We start from the raw sequence: 12,979 nt of genomic DNA, 5'->3' as shown, positions 1-12,979 counted from the left end.
AAACGCAGCTTCCCACTGTCTACAGTTTCTGACCACCTTTAGAAAATGCTGCAAAACCTTCCTTTTTGGTCAAACTTTCCCCTTATAACAAGAATGATATTCATGGCACCAACCACTTCATTCTTTCTGCTCTCCACTTTCCTTCAAGTAAGAGACTTATCCCCAAACAGATTTCTGTAACCAGAAAATGGAGAAGAGTTGGAGATTCCAAGAAGTCCACTAGGATTTCACTATTGTCACTCTATTTTACAGGGATGGCACTCGGATAACCACAGTGATGGACAGCGGTATAATACCCTAAGGCTATGTCTAGACTACAAGGTAGGATGTGGTGTTTTTTTCCCCCTGATCATGCACACACATTTACATTAGCTTGATGAGAGCTAGCACAATTATAAGTAACAGTGGTACCATGGAGCTGAGCCATGCTGAGTACAAACCTGCCTGAAAACAGTGGGTATGTACTTGGCATGGCTCAGCCATGCCTCCACTGCTGCTGACCATGCTACCATGACTACGCTGCTGTTTATATCTGCACTAGCTCTCATCGAGCTACTACAAGTATGTGTACATGAGCAGGGGAATCACGCCCCAGCTCATAGTGTAGACGTAGCCTAAAATATCATATACAATTTAGAGGAAGGATAACTAGCTGAGAAGTTCTGGCACCTCTCAGGGGTAGAATAAATAGGACTTGCATGCTCTGTTGTAGGGTGCTGTAATATAAACATAAATGAGGTGAAGGTGAGAATGCCGGGGCTGCAGTATCTGTGATGTCTGAACAAACAAAAGACTCTCCAAGTTAAAACTGAGAGAAGCTGCTGTAATTTTGGCAAAGCTATAGTTGGGAGAGAGAAGAATTAGGATACTTGTAGGTCACTGTTAATTACTAAAGCATCTGATTATCATTAACATGAATTGTGACTGAAGGAAATGGGGCTTTTGCGATATAGCAGCAATTGCTTGAGCAAGCTAAAATTGGTCTGAAGACCATGCACCATATGTTGGAGCCAATGGAGAAACGAAAAGCAAAACTATAACTCTGTACTTAGGCCCCAGTTGAGCAAAGCATTTAAGATCATGCTTAACTTTAAATGCTCTGTTGAATTAATAGTAGTCTAGTTGAGAGGTTAGATAAAGTTGTAGTAGCAGCAAATCTGCATATAGCTGGAAATACCATTCCTAATTTTCAAAAAGGCATAGAAAGTCAATTAGAAGAATTGCAAAAACAAGAAAATCATTAGATTTTAAATTAACTAGGATCCAAAAAATAGCATTATAACATCTCTACTCTATTTACATACCCACATATGTCACACTGTCTGCAACTAATGATCCAGTAGTTTGACTTACCTAGTCAGAATTTGCCTTCGAGGTGTCTCTGCTTCCTTTTGCTTTAGAAGTCACCCCAATCTGTCATGCAATATTTGTGAAAATTCTCCAGAGTGCTGGCAAGCTTTTCAAGAGTAGGCCTTGACCTCTGCCTCCAAAACACTTGTATAGTAATTGTATAAAAGTCTATACTTACTTAGCATTTAAACACATTTTCTTTTAAACTGTTTTGAAGAGCTTTGGAAATAATGTTTTATCAGCTGGGTCAGGGAAAAGAGAACTTGGGAAATCATGTGAGAAGAAAAATCAATGGTGGTGGGGAGGGGATTTTAAAATGCTATTTAAAATCCTAATTTCATTTTTTGTGGCTGTTTTTCTGTTTTTGAGTCCTAAGGAATTGGAGGACTCTTCTGTCTTGGAAATGAACATATTAGTCCAAATTCAGGTGTAACTCCACTGAATCTGATCTTGTGAGTCTATATGGAGATTACCTGAATTATTAGTGGAGTTACCTTACTAAGTACTCTGATATTTCATACAGTGATTTCATTTTACTCACTGATGGCATTGCATGAAGTTTTATAGTACAGCACTTAGTAACTTGGTCTTGACCAATAATACTTACCTCTGCTATATATAGCATTGCATCAACGAAGTCACAGCACTTTCTATATTTTTATGTCCCCTGAAAAAGTGTGTTTACCTGCATTTCACTCCTAATTTACAACTCGCTGCAGTCATTCCGCAAAGTCAATTCACATCATCAGCAAAAAGAGAAGGCTATCAGTACACACACATCTTTATATATAGTGACATATGAATGGTAAACTATATATAAATATAGAGCTAGATCTTCAACTGATGTAAATCAACATTACTCCATTGACTTCAGTGTAGCTAGGCTGATGTACACAAGGTGGGGATCTGGCCCATATTATATAAATGTAGATTGCTTCTTAGGGCACTTGTCCACTTATTAAACTGGAGGACCGGGATATCAACTCATACAGAAAAATTCTGTAGAATTTAATAGCAATTAAACCATTGTGGTTCTATGACTAATAAGATAGGCTATCACTGTATTTAATTCTCTTTCTATAGGTATTTTTAAACCATCCTATGTAAATTCCATAGGAAGGATATAATTTTCTGATAAATCGATAGGATGGCTCAATACACCTAGAGAGAGGACTTTAACATAAAGGAAAAGCTGAGTTGTTTTTCTGGTTCAGTCACTAATTTGCTATGTTCTATTCTATAATTGTGGCACAGCAGCACCACTATAGTTAATGTTGCTTTACGACTTTTTCTGTTTAAAGGTCAACCTTTCTAATTCCTCCAATACCAACATGCTCAGTCAGAGTCCTCTGAAATTTGGTGTGCCTCAGGAGGGTGCAGGATAGGATTAGAAACCCAAATTTGGAATAAGTTGAGCCAGGGTTCCAGACATACAAGTCCTGATAAAAAATAGTCATTTTTCAAAAAGTTTCTATGTGGGTTTTTGTGCAGAGCTAGAAATCAGACTATTGATGTAATGCAGGTCAAAATGGTCTCGATCTATCGAGTTTTACCCAAGCTAGTGAATGGCACCCACTAAATATTTGGGGACCCAAACTGAGGACGGTATTTAAGAAAATGTACATTTTTAAGTGCACATATGCCAGTATGGAAAAATGGCTAGAGGGTTTCCATTCCTGCTATTTTATCTGCCTCAAAGTTTTATCCTTGTAAGTGCTCTAAACTTCAAAAAGTTACTCGTATTGCTCTGAAATTTGGTGTGCCTCAGAGGTGCAGGATGGAGTTAGTGATCTGAACTTGGGGTCGTATGACCAAGAGGTTCCTGAGTGACAGGCTTCCCCCAAAAACTGCTGTCTTGTACTGTTAAACTGAGAGATTTAAAAATTTTATTAAGGTGTTAAAAAAAAAGTGAACAGAGTTTGAGCGTAGACATTTCTGGTTATCAGGAAATAACGTACAGATTATCGAGGGTGCAAAGTTTGGTTTAAGATCGGGTGGCATAAGGAATACATAATCTGCAGTATCCCCGATTGGGGGTAAAAGGTTGATGGGTCAAAGTACAGACATTGAGATATGAGGGTATGAAGTTCATAGGGTGGCTATGTTTGGGAGTGGAGTATAATGAGTAGATATGATGATGAGGATGGATTGACCCTCATTTGGTGAGATTTAATGTTCAGGGAGTTTATGGTTCCAGTTCATATGATCCAACGGAGAAGGTCTCTTGGTCCCTTTCTCGTAGTGGGAGAACGATGTCACTCTGGCTCACGCCTCCTGGTATGTCTGGATAAATTGCAGACCTCAGAGTTTGGTGGCTGTAAACTCACCCTTCAGTTAAGGATAAATTAATCACAAGTCCTCACTGAAGACAAAGGGAGCTCTGGACTGAGTGGCTGGAGACTGCTACAATTTATGAATAATGCATGGCGATTTTTGTTTTGTGGGGAACGTAATCAAAGTATTTTTGGGGGGGAAATTAGACATGAGAGAGCTTCCTGGGACGGGGGCCATTAGAGGAGTGGGGAAAACAGAGGGAAGAGGTATTTGGGGATGCAGTGAGTCAAATTTGACCAAGGTAGTGCATGGCACCCACTAAATCTTTGAGGGACCCAAATTGTATTTAAGAACCTGTTCACTTTATTTGTGTAGACGTGTAGTCTAGAAGGATTACAGTATGCATGCGCTAATAAAGGGGCGGAGGAAAAGAGAGAATTTCTATTCAGCTCTTTTGTACTTCAAGGGATTGTGTCAACACCACTGCCCCAGGTGAGAACCCCACCTCTGGTATTTCTAGTCTGAACCTTTGCACACATTATGTCTGTTATATTATAACAAGTTTTTTTATTTGAGGAGGAGGATTACTGTGAACACAGTAGAATAGTCAGCAGCCTGTCTAACCAACATTTTTGTCATCAGGTGGGGAGGAGCCTGAGACAGAGGACTTTATGTGTGCGGGGGAGGGAGGGAATTGGGGGACAGAAGCAAGGAGGGAGTTGTGACTATGGGGGGGCAGGAAATAAGGACAGGTGTTAAGCAAGGATTGGATTGGTTGTTTCAGAAAATCTGTATTTTACTAGTCCCTGTAGGGAAGTGGGGAGGCAAATGTCTATTTCCTGATCTTGGGGCAGATTAATTTGGTGTTTCCAAAGACACACAGCATTTGGAATTCACAGCACAGGTACCTTGACTGCTGAGGGAAAAGAAATAGGTGGGCTGCCATGGCTGCCAATGTGTGGATTCTGGTTTATGAGGTTGGAGAAATTTGCGGGAGAGCAAGGAATAGACCAGTACATGGGAATTGCTGATTTGGGTGGAGAGAGGTGGCCTTTGGTGGCATCATATTTTGCCCACTCTGCAGCATCTATCTAGTGACTTAGGAGGTTGTGATCTACAAGTCATTGTGGTGAATCACTCAGCAGAAATAAACTAGATCTTATTTCTGGTGTATGCCTCATACAATGTATGAGAGCAGATTTGGACCGCAGCAGAGATTTGTGTCTGAGCTTTGATAGTTTCCTCTGATTTGACTGAGCATCTGTGTAATTACTACAGCAACAATGTGAAAGCTATTAATAAATGTTGAAAGAACATTAATGGGGAAAATGGAGAGTTCATGGTTGACTGGAAAACGTGTACTGTATGGCATAGAAACATTAGAAGCTCTGACACCCCACTGTTGCTTAAAGATGGGGTGCATCTGTTGCACAGGGGTCAGAGGAACTTACTTTTTGTATTTTGGAACAGAAACCTTGCCTGTAATTTCTCTCACTAGCCCTACCATAAACTCCACCCTCCAACTGTTCTCACACATAACTGGGAACACCATTCCACTGTAACATAGTTGTTCTTCACTCCAGGAACTGCATGTGAGTTGGGTTATGAGGGGTGGGATGGAGGGAAGTAACAGCACTAAATGTGGTTGTATACCAAGAAGAGAAGACTTCAGGAAGATAAGTTCCCTGCTTGTGTGTGTGCATGGGGTGCGGGAGCACCTGGGTAGATTAGTGGCGAGGAGGCCAGATAGGGGAAGAATGCAGTGAATAGGTCAGGGACATGCCTGAGATACTATGTCGATGCAGGGCTGGTGGGCCCAGCTTATGGGTTGGCGGTTGGTGTGGAAGTAGCAGGGAAGCTGGTTGGCTTGGTATGCAAATTGTGGGAAATATGTACAATTGTACTAACTCCAACCAACAACATATTTTTTCCTAATTAAAAAAAAAAAAAAAACTAGGAAATTCAATGGCAAAAAATCCTATGTTACTACAGAGTTAAGGCTCTTTTGTGGAATGTTGTTCCTGTGCAAAATGCTGAGTGGAGCAAATCTCAAACTTCTGAATACCAGGAAATGCAAAGTTAAGGTTGCCCTCTTTCTGCAGCACTCCCAATATGCCCTGTTACTACATGTACCTTTACTCTCCTAACCCCACAATTGCTGAAAATGTACAAGATCTTTACCAGCTTCTACAATCCATTCATTGTCATTCACAGGATTCCAGCTAACACTATTAGAGGACAAAAAGGGGGCAGGGGGAAGGTTGCTTATGCCAGTGGTTCTCAACCAGGGGTATGTATACCCCTGGGGATACACAGAAGTCTTCCTGGAGGTACATCAACTCATCTAGACACTTGCCTAGTTTTACAGCAGGCTATATAAAAAGCACTAGCAAAGTCAGTACATACTAAAATTTCATACAGACAATGATTTATTTATACTGCTCTCTATATTATACTCTGAAATGTAAGTACAATATTTGTATTCCAATTGATTTATTTTATAATTATACAGTAAAAATGAGAAAGTAAGCAATTTTTCAGTAACAGTGTGTTGTGACACTTGTATTTTTGTCTGATTTTGTAAGCAAGTGCGGTGAAACCTGGGGGTACTCAAGACCAATCAGATGCCTGAAAGGGATACAGTAGTCTGGTAAGGTTGAGAGCCACTGGCTGATGCCACCTTCCCTCTACCCTTTTTGAGCAATGCCTTCAGATGCACTTACCACATACTCCCACTGACCCTTGGTGATATAAGATTCAGGAAATTCTAGATGATACGATCCTGATGGTACGCTTGCACACTTAGCCAACTGCCCGGAAAGACGACCACACTTGAACAATTGAAGAACCACTTCAGCCATCTACAGGTCCCTTCCACTTACTCACAGGATACTATCTTAACCTACACTTTTACTTTACCATTGTTAAACCATTAGAATCCTCTCCTATTCCATCTCACTGCAGACGGTGTCCTTTGTAATAAAGGCCCACGCCCTTCTTCTAACATAACCTACACTATTCTCCATAGAAATGCATGCTGAATCCTGAAGGTACACATATAACTCTTCACTGTCCTCAAACACAAGAAGGTGAAAAACAAATCTCCTCCTATCAGTCACAGCTCTGTCACAAACCTCAAAGTAATCCCCAGACCTCACAGATACACCTCTACCAAGCAGAGCTAACTTCTGCCTCCATCATTCAGTACAGCTACACCTGACACCAACTGCCCTCACTTTACCTGCAGTGCATGCAGATAATACATGGTTAGACTGCTCTCATAACCCAGCTTGCTAACGATGATACCCTTTGTAATAAAATCCCTCGGTCCTGCTATTTATATAATGTATCTTTTATTTTTCAGTATTTATTAACTTCATTGGGCGGGCAGCATTTTTAGCAATTTTTAACTTATAGATAGATACCCAAAATTTGGGGATTTTCAGTGCTTTTTCTTTGACACTGTAATAGAAGATTTTTTTATCCGGGTTTTCCCCAAAATTCTTGTCTAAATAAGATCTACTTTAATTTTTATTATATGTATAAGAAATGACTTGCATGTTTGTTTAAGCTTTGCATGTTTGTTACTGAACCCCTCGTTTAGCATGTAGTGCATTTGTTCCCTAGCGTGCTGGGATATAACATTGTTTCAAACAGCATTATGTTAAGGTGCACTAGGGAACTAGTGTGCACCAGCAGGGTCTACACAGACCAATTAATGTACAACATGTTACCGTCCTCTCGAAATCACACCCCCGTGGTTCACATTACTGTTCCCTGGAGATATGCCTTTAGATATAAGCCTGGGAGCATTGCCTATATAAACAAGCGGTGCTGAGAAAGAGGTGAAGTCAACATAAATTGAGTAACCATTATTGGTGTTTTTCTAGTGTCTGTTGGATAAACACAGACTTCATTTTTTGTAATGGCTGGTGTGTGTTTTATTGCTTAAAACCTAAAATTAAAATCCCTAAAAGTACACAGTTCTGCACTGAAATGGTGTATATGCACATCTTTGCTTACACACATCAGTGGGGAAAAGCATAGATCTCGTATCATAATCACAGCTCTGTCACACACCTCAAAGTAAACACACCTTTACCAAGCAGGCCCAACTATTGCCTCCACCATTTAGTGTAGATAGATCTAACACACTGACTTAGGGTGACCAGACAGCAAGTGTGAAAAATCGGGATGGGGGTGGGGGATAATAGGATCCTATATAAGAAAATCCCCAAATATCAGGACAGTCCCTATAAAATCGGGACATCTGGTCACCCTACACTGACTGTTCCTGGGGTATATGCAAATAAATCCTATTGGCTACTGCCAGGTTCAGAGGAACAGAGGGAAGGTGGCATGGACAACTTCCTTCCTTACTGAGTTTGTCCTGTAATAATGTTGCCTGGAATCCTGTGGGTGAGAGTGAATGGGTTGGAGGTGAAGAGCCTGTACCTTTCAGCAATTGTGGGTTTGGCAAAGTAAATGTATGTGTGTTAACAGGGCATAATGGTGGATTGCTGAAAGAGAGCAGAGTTAAGGTTGCCTGAGCAACCTTAACTGTGCATTGCCTGGTTTTCAGAAGATTGAATTTTGCTCATCTCAATGTTCTGCAAGAGGACAACATACCACCCCACAACCTTAACTCTGCATTCTTGTAGTTTTTTGCCACTGACTTCTAGATTGGTAATGAGCACAGTATAAAAATCTAAGTATTGGAGAGCCTTCCAGTAGTGCATTAAGTAACATGACTATGCATCTGTCACATGCTTTGTTCGTTCTCTCATCCTCTCCTGAGGGGGAAAAGCATGTGCAGCAGTGTGTCTTGTGGTAGGTGTTTTTTGTAAATTACCTGTTGCTGTGTGTGTGTGTGTGTCTTAGAGAAGGCAAGGTCAAATGTGCCTTGCACTTGGAGTGGAAAGTCATAGAATCATAGAATATCAGGGTTGGAAGGGACCTCAGGAGGTCATCTAGTCCAACCCCCTGCTCAAAGCAGGACCAATCCCCAATTAAATCATCTCAGCCAGGGCTTTGTCAAGCCTGACCTTAAAAACCTCTAAGGAAGGAGATTCCACCACCTCCCTAGGTAACCCATTCCAGTGCTTCACCACCCTCCTAGTGAAAAAGTTTTTCCTAATATCCAACCTAAACCTCCCCCACTGCAACTTGAGACCATTACTCTTAGGTTAGTCAGGCATGACTTGCCCTTGGTGAATCCATGCTGACTGTTCCTGATCACTTTCCTTTCTTCGAAGTGCTTCAAAATGGATTCCTTGAAGACCTGCTCCATGATTTTTCATGGGACTGAGGTGAGGCTTACTGGCCTGTAGTTCCCCGGATCATCCTCCTTCCCTTTTTTAAAGATGGGCAGTACATTAGCCTTTTTCCAGTCATCCGGGACCTCCCCCGATCGCCATGAGTTTTCAAAGATAATGGCCAACGGCTCTGCAATCACATCCGCCAACTCCTTTAGCACCCTTGGATGCAATACATCCGGCCCCATGGACTTGTGCTCATCCAGATTTTCTAAATCGTCCTAAACCACTTCTTTCTCCAAAGAGGGCTGGTCACCTCCTCCCCATACTGTGCTTCCCAGTGCAGTAGTCTGGGAGCTGACCTTGTTCATGAAGACAGAGGCAAAAAAAGCATTGAGTACATAAGCTTTTTCCACATTCTCTATCACTAGGTTGCCTCCCTCATTCAGTAAGGGGCCCACACTTTCCCTGACCTTCTTCTTGTTGCTAACATACCTGTGGAAACCCTTCTTGTTACTCTTAACATCCCTTGCTAGCTGCAACTCCAATTGTGATTTGGCCTCCCTGATTTCACTCCTGCATGCCTGAGCAATATTTTTATACTCCTTCCTGGTCCAAGCTTCCACTTCTTGTAAACTTGTAAAAGTGGTGAGGTTTGTGATAGTCCTTAGGGAGTTCATTCCACTATCACTGATTACCCCTGGAGAAAGTTATGGGCAAGTCATTTTGGCTACATTTTTTAAACTTGGGTCCCTAAAGTTAGATTCCTAAATTCATATTTAGGCATCTAAGTAGAAGAGTGCTGATTTTTCAGAGGTGGCATCCACAAGTGCCAGTCAGGGCTGTAGTTTCTCAGCAGCTTTGAAAATCAGGCCAACTTGCATTTAGGTATCTAAGGGATTTACTAACTTAATTTTAGATGCCAAGTTTGAAAACGTTAGTTGCCATTTTCCACAAAGGTGGAAAGTGAGTATTGAGAAATAAGCCTTACAGTCCAGAAAGGGTAACCAGGAGGTCTAAAAAAGAGTGACTGAAATTGCTCTGACCACCCCACCTAGATCTGCACATGGAATACACCCTTCACAAGTTTCTCCATACAGAAAGTAGCCAGCCTCCTCTCTGGCATCTTTTTCCCTGTCTTTTAGATCACTGGGTACTTCATTATTTTATTGGGCTTGGAGCAGGGGTATCTGGTTGAAATTCTATGGCCATACAGGATGTCACATTAAATGATCTAATGTTCCCATCTGGCCTTAAAAATCCAGGCAGTGGGAGGTGGCAGAGATCGAGACAGGACATGGTGTCCCTTGTAGCCTAGAGTTTAGCCAGAAAAGGTAGTAAAAACTTTGGATATTATCTTTCACAGGATGGATGCTTGTGTCTTGGAGGTTGCTGCAATTAATAACAGCCCCAAGTAATATGGCTGCATTGGAGCCTCTCTGTCAAGGACCAGGGATAAGAGCTGGTACAGAGGCACAGGATTTCCATACAGATGGCCTTGGCCTGGGGGTAGGCCCCAGAGCCTATTCTACTGGCAAACCCTACCCTCACAAAGGAGCAACACAGGAGGAACTCCACAAGGGCATCCTTGTGGATATTTTCTTTACCAAATCTCTTTCCCATGGATTTTTCAATAGGACAGGGGTGATCTGGGCCAATGTTTACGAAGCACCTTATGATCCTTGAATGAAAGGTGATCTATACACAGTATTATTTAATCATATAAGGCTTTTCGCCCTATTTATTCATTTTTATTTATTATTAAAATTAGGGAAAGGATAAGGATAGAGTTCCTGAGATTATGGCATGTTGCCCAAAGGTTGCTATTTTGAAAATTGGGCCCATTGGATATGTGTTGCATGTTGATTGCATTACAGTATCTCATGGTGGAAAAGGTGATGTAGGCCTAAACTTTCAAAAGCAACTAGTGATTTTTTTAGGATGCCCCAATTTTTCACTGACAAACTTTACATTCCTTAACAGGGACCAATTTTCAGAAAATGCTCAACCTGCCTTCTGGGAGTCAGGCCCCTTGAAGATGGCTCAAGTTGGGCACTAGGGTTTCCAATGTCTAATCACACAAACCCAAACACCCTTCCCTCGCCCCTTCTCCAAGGCCCTGCCCTGCTCAGTCCATCCCCCCTCCCTCCGTCACTACCTCTCCCCCAGCCTCACTCACTTTCATAGGGCTGAGGCTGGGGGTTGGGGTGCGGGAAGGGTGAAGGCTCTGGGCTGGAGCCAAGGGGCTCAGAGTGTGGGAGGGGGCTCCAGGCTGAGCCTGGCTTAGGGGTTTGGGGTGCAAGAGGGAGTGCAGGGTACAAGCTCTGGGAGGGAGTTTGGGTGCTGGAGAGGGCTCAGGGCTGGGGCAGGGGGTTGGGGTGCAGGAGGGGGTGCGGACTCTGGGAGGGAGTTTGGGTGTGGGAGGGGGCTCAGGGCTGGGGCAGGGGGTGGGGTACAGGAGGGAGTGAGCAGTGTGAGCTGCGGCTAGGCAGTGCTTACCTCGGGTGGTTCCCGGGCAGCAGTGCAGTGGGGCTAAGGCAGGCTCCCTGCCTGCCCTGGGTCCGCGCCACTCCCGGAAGTGGCCGGCACGTCCCTGTGGCCCCGGGGGAGTGGGGCAGGGGACTCCATATGCTGCCCCTGCCTACAGGCACCACCCCCGCAGCTCCCATTGTCCGCAGTTCCTGGCCATTGGGAGCTGCAGAACTGGCACTAGGGGTGGGGGCAGTGCACGGAGACCCCCTGACCCTCCCCAGGGGCCACAAGGACATGCCAGTCACTTCTGGGAGCGGTGCAGAGCCAGGGCAGGCAGGGAGCCTGCCTTACCCCTTCTGCGCCGCCGGACTTTTAGCAGCCTAAAATCTCCTGGTTTGGCTTCAGTAGCCTCCGGGAGATAGAGGCCAATTCTGGGAGACTCCTGGCGAAATCGGGATGGTTGGTAACCCTACTGGGCACCCAAAAATCATTAGTCACTTTTGAAAACACTTAGGCCCTAACCCAAATGTAAATGAGTTTGTTTGTTTAACTTTCCCCAGATTCATTTGATCCCCAAATTAAAGAAGAGAAGACAATAGTTTAGAGCATGTTAATTGGGCTCTTTTGCATGCATACTTTTGAACATATGGCTGTATTATTTAGATGCACTAGTCATAGATTTTATATTCTGTAGGCAGTAACATCCTTAAAGAAAAATGAAGGGTGGACTTTTTGTTGACTTTGCTCTTATTCTATCTATACTGGGAACACAGAGCACACATTTCATTTATGAACAAGCTACTACAATTACCTTAACAATCAAGTTAGAGCCACCTCAACAGTAACATATTGCCTTAACAATGTTTCATACATGTCTATATTTTATGTACTGCACTGACATTCTGTTCAAGAGGTTGTCTTTTGAATGACTAAATCTTTTAACAGACTGTCATAAAAAAGAACATTTTGGAACTTTTATTAACATGGTTTTATTGTTAATATTCATTACAGTGGCATTGTTTCAGCTCAAGAGCTCAAGGAAAAAGGAATGAAAAGTCTCTAGCTACAGTTGTTTGTAGTGTTGAGAAGTTTATTTGGTGTAATACTCTGTTATAGAGAGCACATTCTAGTTTAGATCAATCAACATTTAAGTATGTTGATTTACAGTATTATTTCATCTGTTTGCCTCTGCCTCTGTTGTGTACGCAGAATCTCTTTGAAACCCTTAAGCTTTATCAGTGGTTGTCATATTCAGGAGTCAGAATTGGTTTTCTGTTTGTTTTTGTCAATATCTGTCCGGTCCTCAGTGTGTTTCTGGCTAAAATAAAACTAAATTCTTCCCTTTTCATCTCGTCCTTATCACTGAAGAGAATAATAGTGTGACAGCAGATCCGCAAAGTTACTGTAGGTCATATCATGCCCTTGATGATCTGTAAGCATGGCTCCTGTGTGTGTCAATGGGAGCAGTGCATGCTGACTAAGAGCATGTTGTGGAACTGTAGTGGTTTAAACTATTACCCTAATTACCCTGAGCAGCAGACATATGGGTCCAATCCTGAGAGATGCTGAGAGTCTGCAATCCTGTTTACTTCAGTGTGAGTTACAGATGCTAAGCTTCCTTCAGGACT

The sequence above is a fragment of the Emys orbicularis genome, chromosome 2, assembly GCF_028017835.1.
Source record: "Emys orbicularis isolate rEmyOrb1 chromosome 2, rEmyOrb1.hap1, whole genome shotgun sequence".
Lineage (NCBI taxonomy): Eukaryota > Metazoa > Chordata > Testudines > Emydidae > Emys > Emys orbicularis.
This window is presented reverse-complemented; position numbering follows the sequence as displayed.